This window comes from Lactuca serriola, chromosome 6 (genome assembly GCF_051521515.1).
Source record: "Lactuca serriola cultivar US96UC23 chromosome 6, Lser_US96UC23_V15, whole genome shotgun sequence".
Taxonomy (NCBI): domain Eukaryota; kingdom Viridiplantae; phylum Streptophyta; class Magnoliopsida; order Asterales; family Asteraceae; genus Lactuca; species Lactuca serriola.
Window position 1 is genome coordinate 137,064,770 of NC_136413.1, and position 9,195 is coordinate 137,073,964.

The 9,195-nt window shown below is 37.5% G+C and overlaps 1 non-coding gene across 1 annotated transcript; it reads left to right on the top strand.

Annotated features, from left to right (window-relative positions):
* Window positions 1-1,514: 1,514 nt before the first annotated feature.
* Window positions 1,515-1,621, top strand: LOC145060805 (small nucleolar RNA R71). Its single transcript, XR_013686988.1, has one exon. It is a non-coding gene; the product is annotated as a small nucleolar RNA R71 (small nucleolar RNA).
* Window positions 1,622-9,195: the final 7,574 nt, after the last annotated feature.

Sequence of the window (9,195 nt, forward strand, 5' to 3'; positions counted from 1 at the left end):
AAAGTGAGCTTGGACTCGCGGATATCAACAAGGGCACCAACAGTGTTAAGCAATGGCCGACCAAGGATTATCGGAACATCCGAGTCTTCTTTCATGTTCAAGACTACAAAGTCTATTGGAAAAACAAAATTTCCAATTTTCACTAAAATATCCTCCACTATGCCTCGGGGTTGTGTCACCGAACGGTTCGCCATGTGAATCTTCATTTTTGTAGCCTTCATCTTCTGAATCTCCAATTTTTGATAAAATGAAAAAGGCACTAGATTAATGCTAGCCCCGGAATCGGCTAAAGCATTAACCTTCATTTTATTCCCAAACTCACATGGAAGAGTGAGGCGTCCAGGATCCCCCATCTTTTCTGGTGTTTCTCCCAACACAGCTTTTGAAGTTTGTTCACTTAGAATCACTGTAGACTGCTTCTTTAATTGCCTTCGCGTATCTATCAAGTCTTGCAGCAATTTCTGGTTCTCGGGAGCTTTGGATAAGGACTCAACAAAGGGAGTATTAATTGGAATCCCTTTCACATGCTTCACAAACTCTAAATGTTCCTTCTCCAGTTGACTAAGTGTTGCGCGGGTGGGAAATGGCATAGGTGGATGATAAGCTGGAATAGGCTCAAAGGATTTTTGCTCAGACTTGCGCCACGTCGTGGCCAGAGGAGTGCCACATTGTGGCGAGCCTGGTTCAGCCCTTTCTCCATTTTCGATCCTTGATTTCTTGGGCTGCTGCGGTTCTTCTTCCAACGCCTCCAGGAACTCAGATATTGTATCTTTTTTAGTATCGATGGCCATTATGTGAGATTGGGTTTTTACTTCGGGATTCTTCGGGGACAATTTTTCATGAACTAAAGTGGCTAGTTGACCAAATTGTACTTTAAGGTTATGGAAGGAGGCTTGCTGGTTCTTTATCAATGTTTGTTGTTCCATGATAGCGGAATCCGTGGCATCGTGTCTCTTTTCCGAAGCCTCCATAAACTTCATCAAAATGGTCTCTAGGTCGGGTTTCTTCTCGATTGGTGGCTGCTCCTTTTGGTAAAGGCCTCAACCTGTCTGCCTATACTTCTCTTCTTTTTGCTTCTTATACTCTTCATATGGCACCCACTCCTTCTTCAGTTTCCTCCACTCCTCATCAAACTTATCCCCACTAGAATAGCACACTTGAGCTTTTCTGTTCCCAAACTCATCCACATTGCAGTCCTTGGTCAAGTGTGGACCACTACATCGCTCGCAACCCACTCTTATGGCATGTATCGACTGGTCCATCTGTGTTATCCTGCGGTCCATGTTATTCAGCATGGCCATGACAGCTGCAATTTCTTCAGTTTGGACCCCTCCACCGCCTTTGCTTCTGCTTGCCTCGGGTTATGGTATTCGCGGGAGTGTTTTGCGAATTCTTCAATTAGCTCCTTGACCTCCCTTGGATTTTTCTTTGTCAATGGTCCTTGAGAATCAAGGAGTTGTCTTGTCATCACATTGACCCCATCATAAAAGATTGACATCTCTTGTTGCACATTTAGGTCATGTTGCAGGCAATTTCTGAGTAAGCCCTTGTACCGCTCCCATGCTTCGTATAGTGACTCCCCCGGTTGTTGCTCAAAGTTGGCTATTGCCTTCTTGAGTTTGGCTATCTTGGATGGCGGGCATAACTGGTCCAGGAATTGCTCATGCATTTGAGCCCAAGTGGTGATTGTACCCGGTGGGAGTGCTTTTAACCACTCCTTAGCAGCTCCTTTGAAAGTGATGGGAAGCATCCTAAGCAAGACTGTGTTCCTGTTGACATTTGGGACATTGAAGTAATCTGCAATGTCATTGACTTCATCTAGATGCTTAAAAGCATCCTCATGATCTTTCCCGAAAAATGGGATGTCCTTCGGCGCAGTCAATATGTGTCCCTTCAGCTCGAAGGTGGCAGTGGCAGGTATTGCGGGTTGGACTAAACCGGGACCCATATCTTCTCGGATCCGCTTCTTGTATGCTCCCATGGACATTTCTTTAATTGCTTCCATCTCGTTCCTTGGCTCGTTCTCGGGTTCACTTGTGTGTTCTTCAAATTCTGGCTCGGTATCGTATTCGGACTCGGTTTGCACGGGTGTATGATCCAAATGCTCAAGATTGCTCTTGTGCTTCGCTGATGAACTTGACTCTCCTGTCTTCTTTCCCGACTTCCTAGAAAAGGCTGACTTCAATTCTTGCAAGGGCGTCTTTTTCTTGTGAAGTGCAGACTCGGGGTCTTCCAGTGGTGGCACCAAGTGTGTGTTTGAGCTTCTGGTCATGAACTCCTGCAACTTGCTAAACTAAAACGTAAAACTGATCTAAAATAAGAAAAACTAACTACAAATTAAAATTTAAAATTTTTTTGACTGTCCACGTCGTGGCAAGTATATGGCCACGTCGTGGACTGTGTGATTAACAGAAAATTTTTATTTTGCTAAAAAATTAACTTTTTGTGGCTTTGACTCCACAAGAAGGATCGATTAATTTAATGCAAATAAATAAGATAAAAACTAAGCCGTTCCCCGGCAACGGCACCAAAAACTTGATGTGCACAAAAGTACCCACTAATTTTAATATTTATAACCTAACGAACTTAACTATCTATGCACTTATAGGCAGTGTACCTAGTCAGATTACAGTATAGCTTGGGTAAGTCGGGTGTCGATCACAGGGAACGGTGTTCTAATTAATTTACTTACTATTAAGTTAACCTAATTTATTTAACAAGTTTAATAAGGGGTTTTATCTGGTTTTACAAGATCAGATGAACTTAAATCAAATTCAATAAATAAAAACACACTCTTGTTTAGTTTGAATCCACTTCTCCCTTATGGCTAGCTAACGATTACGGATTACTAAGTTGGTTTTTAGTTGTATTAGTAATTTAGTTCTATCTTACCAATAATTAACTAATTCATGTCAAACCATGTATGTTCACACATAATTAAACACAGAACTAATTATAGATGTAAATATGCTATGTAAGATTTGTTGTGTAAACGCAATTATGATCACAATTCACGTTCTCTAGCACAGCTAAACTTTATTTATTCTAATTACTAACTAAGATTGGTCAATCCTAGCTCTAACAATTCAATGTTCATTAAATTATTAGGTAAACAGGTTCATGCAGTTTAATGGTCACTAAGCTACACAGAACATGCAACTAAGTAATTAGATAAACAAATAATAACATGCTAGGTCATACAAATCAAACACAAGCAAATTTTTACCAACTAAGCTCAATCCATAATCATATAACTATTCATAAGTTTAAAGCTTCATCTAGCTAAACAAGAGTAGCTAGATTCAGCTGCTCATCATAGTAATTAAACTAACACAGCTAAAACTAATAAAGGACATGTTCTTATTTAACTAAAATATAAACCTTTACTTCTTTTGGTGTTGAAAACCCTCTTCCAGAACCTTTCTTTCGTTCTTATTCGTCTCCTGGAATTCTCTTTCTTCTGCCAAAAGTCTCCCTTTTCGTAATAATCAGGAGGACTTATATAATCCTTAAAAACCTGCGCCACGTCGTGGCTAGGTTGCGCCACGTCGTGGGCTTCAAGCAATCCGTATCCTTCAAGGAAATCCTCCGCGTCGCGATGTTTATCTTCTGGAACACCCGTGCCACGTCGTGGGCTTCATCGCCACGTCGTGAATTGAGCGCTTATCGTGAATTTATTATTTTCTTGTCTTCCAAGCCTCCCATGTTCCCCATTTTGTCACCTTTGGTCCCTTTCTTCGAAAATCCTTTGTATTGACTGAAAATAACAATTTAAACTCATAAGTATCATTATTCTAAACATATTATCAATTTATTAATAAAAATGTTCTTAAATACTGCCTACAAATAGGTATAAATATGGCAATATCAAGATACCTTTCCATTCTTTGAGACTAACAGTGGTATTCATTTGCAACAAGTATTGGTGCTCTGTTCGAGCCTCCAACACTGTTGGAAACGTTCAATGATAAAGCTTGTTCCATATTTCCTTTGTTTTGTTTTTTTTTTTTGCTTTTTATTTTTATTTTTAAGAATGAGCTTTAGTGGTATAATAGGATTTTCAAAATCAGAGTTTTGTTTAAAAAGCAATCACTTTGGCTCTGATATCAATTGTTGAGAGAAAAACTTTTGAGAAGCACTTGAACAAACATTAGTACAAGGTAATAGTTGCAGAATAAGTTAATATCAAGGATCAAGTTATCTCAACAATAATAAGTTAGAAGTGTTGGATAGTTAGTTGCGGAAATGTAAAGGAAATATAAATAACAACAAGTTATATCAAGTAGACATCAAACTGATTCGTAACAAGGTTTGTAGTGTAAAAAAACTTAGTAAATGTGAACAGTTTAAGATGAAGAGGATCTCGGATATTAAATAAGATGGAGATTTGAGCGAATGATCTTCATATTTCTGTATTAGCTCAAAAGATCGTGAAAGTGGATACAATTACATAAAGAGGGACTCTCTATTTATAGAGTCCAAAAAAATTACATCGGAAATAAACAATTAATATCCGACTGAATTAAGTGACCATTCAAGGTTCATTGGATAAAGCTGAGCTAACACGCTAAGTCAGTTATGTAACTAGAAAGTCTTCATCATTCTTCACTACGGTAGAGGTTTCGGTTCACTGCGGTTGACAAAACATCTTCTATAACTGCGGTAGACAAACTTGAGTTGCGGTAGCATCTCCAATTGCGGTAGACAAACAAGACCGCGGATCATTAAGTTAAAGATGGTCACTTTTTGTATCAACAATGCATTTGTTAGATCTAGCTATTTTTGGATGTTATGGGCTATTGGTCATTTTAGTGCACAAAGTTTAAATCTTGAAAGTTTGTGAGCTTGTTATGGATAAAGTTAGAAACTTTTGTTGGATTAGGTTTCTAAGCCCATAACTATAACTGGTACATACTTGATTTGATAGTAGCACAGTCTTTTTGGGTTGCCCTCAAACCTAGCAATTGGACATAATGATTTTGGAAAGAGAGGTTAATTTATTATTTGAATAATAAACTGAAACAACTGATTTATTAATATGTTATGAAAATAATATATTAATTAGAAATCATATTATTTAATTAATAATGGATCTGAAATTAATTGAAATTAATTTTGGCATTAATGGGTTTAATTAAATGTGTCGGGTATGTTTGGTTATTTAATGCAACTTAAGGAAAGGATCCCATGGACATCATCGGATGAAGTGGACGAAAATCACTTGGGCTCGCCCAAGGAGTTTTCGTCCAAGCCCTTGTATGAAAGGTAATGGGCTGCTTGGTCACCAAGCAAAGGGATTTAGGGTTTCCTCTTTAAACCCTAGCTTTGGCACCAAACTGCGTTAGTTATATAAAGGGCCATACTCTTCATATTTTCGACGGTCCTTTCCTTAAGAAGATGTAGCCAAAAATTCTACACCTCTCCTCTCCATAATCCTTAGCTGCTAGTATTGGGTGTGAACCATCAAAGGCACGACACTTATGGTGCTTGCTGCCAAAAGATTCGACGAAGGATTCAAGGTTGTTTGCAATAACAATCTTCAAGGTAAGGTTCTTGTTCTTATGAATTCGATTTTACATAGGAATGTTTTGTAGAATTATAGTTCATAGTAGCTTCCTTATATGTGAAAGACATAGATCCTATTAGGTTGCATGTGCCCTAATCATTTAATTGTTTAAATGTTTTTTCGCTTAGAGCATTGTAGTTGTCACCTTAATAACCCATTAGTGGTATCATAGCTTATGGATTTCTTTCAAGTATTTGCACATTTGTGAACCGAAAAAAGAAACCTAGTTTTGCTTGTACCATCTCACGACATGAGCAATGTGGATCACAACATGAGCTCCGTCCAGATCCGAAAATCTGGAGATAATCTGCCTAATCAGCTTTTATGTGATAATTACTAGCTATGTTTATCCTCTAAATCTGATTTTGGTGCATCAATGATGACAAAATAAAAAAACTAGAAGTTAGGAGATAAGTATTTGACTTGATTAATTGTTTTGTTGATTAATATTATTCATCTTTTAAGTGTATAAATAATAAATCTAGATATTAATTAAACTTAATAATTGATGTCTTATATTATTTGTTTATTTAATATATTATTATAAACCTAGTATTTTGGAAAGTTTGAAATACATTGAAAATTAACCTTATGGATCTTATTATTAATTTAATTAAGTAATTAATTAAAAGATAACTAATAAATCTATAAAATGGTTTAAATTTAATTAAATGAAAAGTTTAATTTATTAAAAGATTAAACCCTTGCAATTTTAAAATGTTTTAAAATACACCTTAAACTATGTATATAACTAAAAGTTTAATATATATTATACGTATATGAAAAGTCAGTTAGATCGGTAGTACGCCTTATTAACGAAGCTATACTATAAAGAGGGTATAAGGAAGCGACCAATAAAATGGCCATTGAATGGGTGTCCACTCTCAGCCACCGCTCTCCTCTATGGTGGAGGTTCGTTAGCCGAATGGATTTGATAGGACATAATCTCATTAATAACTATAATGACATAAAGTAACAAAACTTTTTCTAAAATACCATTCTTAGTTACTTTAGGAAAAATGTAATTTTGTATGCTAATCCATGAAATTGCACATTACACTTTATAAGTCGTTAATGGAGTGTGTGTGGTTAATCGACACACTAATGGGCTACTAATATAGAGTAGTAGTGGGTGTCTAAAAAAATTATCGTTGATTAGTGGATTACGTATGGCTAACCGGCACATTAAAAGGAGATGATAAATGACATCGAGGGTGCCAAACGAATTTTCATGGTTATTCACATCCCGTTTGTGATCCTCAGCATCCCAATCACAAAAGTGAGAGCATAATCAAGGATCATGTAAGCTCAACAATAATAAGTTAGAGTTTTTAGATATTTAGTTGCTGAAATATAAAGTGCTAAAATGTAAATGAAATGTGAATGACAACAAGTTATATCAAGTATACACCAAACTGATTCATAACGAGGTTTGCATTCAAACACAAGGTAGTATGTGTGATCAGTTTAAGGTGAAGAGGATCTCGAATATTAGATAAGATAAGATTGATACATGAGAGAATGATCTTTGTATTTAAGAGTGAAAGTTCAGAAAGATCGTTAAGAAGTGGTAAGGTTACATGAAGACGAAGACTTTATTTATAGAGTCTCATAAAGTTACATCTGGAATAAAAAATAATAAACTACTGACTTAAGTGACCATGCAATGTTCACTGGACAAAGTAAATCCAACACGCTAAGTTAGTTGACATTACAAAGAGGTCTTCACTGCGGTAGTGGCAGTTGCGGTTCACTCCGGTTTTCAGAATAACTACTTCAACTTCAAACTACGGTAGGCACTCCTTATTGCGGTAGCAACTCTAATTGATGTAGAAGGAGAATAAGACAGCGGATCGTTAAGTTTAAGAGGGACACTTTATGTATCAACAGGAAGAATTCATAACAGGGATTTCTCATACTAATTTCACGAATGTTGTCTAGTGTGCGAGGTATTGGAGCTTGATTTTAAGGGAAGTATATGAGAAAGAGGGTATTTTGGTTCCATCTGAAGATGCTAAGGCAGAATTATCAATGTATCAGACTCCTAAGATTGTTACTGATGATCCAAGTTTGTTTCCTAATGTGGCTAGAATTTTGGATGTGATGTTATGCAAAATCGATCCTGCCAATCCAATACTTGTTCAATCTTTGTCAACTATGAACCTAAATATACAAGTTGGTGTTTTATTGCCCAAAGGAGTTGCAGCCACATCGAAGGCTGTGAAAGCATCGAAGAAACTAAAGAAACCTGATCAACAACCATCTGTTCCTGAGATGATAGAGAAGGAGTTTACAAAGCCTGTTCACAAGAAAGTTGAAAAAATAGCATTTAAGGACTTTTCCCATTGAAAACATGTATTCTAAACTAACTAATAAGCAACTGGATCCGGCTTCAAGACACCTCATAGGGACTCTCTGGCTATGTCGACTTTCGAGGCGAATGGAAGTCTTGGTCGCTCCGTACCATCCCTGCGAAGGCAGTTGTCATACCACCCTAGGTTTCGAGGACTGATTCTATTATAGAGGAGGTTCGAACTTCAGGCATCACTATGCACATATCTGATATAGACACAATTGTCATTATCGGTGAAGGGATGAAGCATAACGAAGCCCACAGTACATCTTCTATTGAAATCTATTCTATTCCTACTTCATTCATTATATCTTCTACCATTGAAACTACCATCATTGATACTTCCACTTCTTTACCACCATTATCTTCTCCAATCACATCTACATTACCAGCTTCTACCATCTCACCAACATCTTCTAACATCATGCATCAACCTATTACATCACTTTTCTCTTCTCAATCCACTAAAGGTGGAAAGATAGTTCAAGAAGATGAACCTAATGATATTGATGTCATGGTCTCTTTTACTGGTATTCAGTTCGACCCTGAAGAAGAGAATATTCCAGATCACATGCTCATGTCAAGAAATCCATTTAAAATTCTCAATCACAAACTAAATTTGTTCTTATAGATTCAGGCAGATACAGGAGGTCGAAATTCCATTTCTAGAATTGAAGTGTATGCTATGCTCAAGTAACAAGAGTGAAACGACCCAAAAATACGACCCAAAAATTTCGCTTTTCAACATAACCAAAAACCATAATCTGAGTGTCATATCATAAACCATACATGATGTATCTCAAAATCATAATAAAAACACTGTGCGGAAAACTGTATCATATCCATGTCATATAAAAATCAAGAACCAATCAACTCCCAGGATAAAAGCTGAAGCTGTGGTGTGTGCGATGCCATCATCCCGAGCTCTTCCCTCTACAAGCGGAAGTACCTGAAACCAAAACTGAAACTGTAAGCACGAAGCTTAGTGAGCTCCCCCAAATTACCACATACCATACAATAATATATATATCAAGCACATACTGGGGCCTTGCCCCCTCCATCGGACCGTAGTCCGAAGCTGACTGACTGGGACCTTGTCCCCTACATCGGACCGCAATCCGAAGCTCACATCAGACCGAGTCCGAAGCTGACTGGGACCTTGTCCCCTACATCGAACCTGAGTCCGAAGCTGACATCGAACCGAAGTTCGAAGCTGACCGGGACCTTGTCCCCTACATCGAACCGAAGTCCGAAGCTGACATCGGACCGAAGTCCG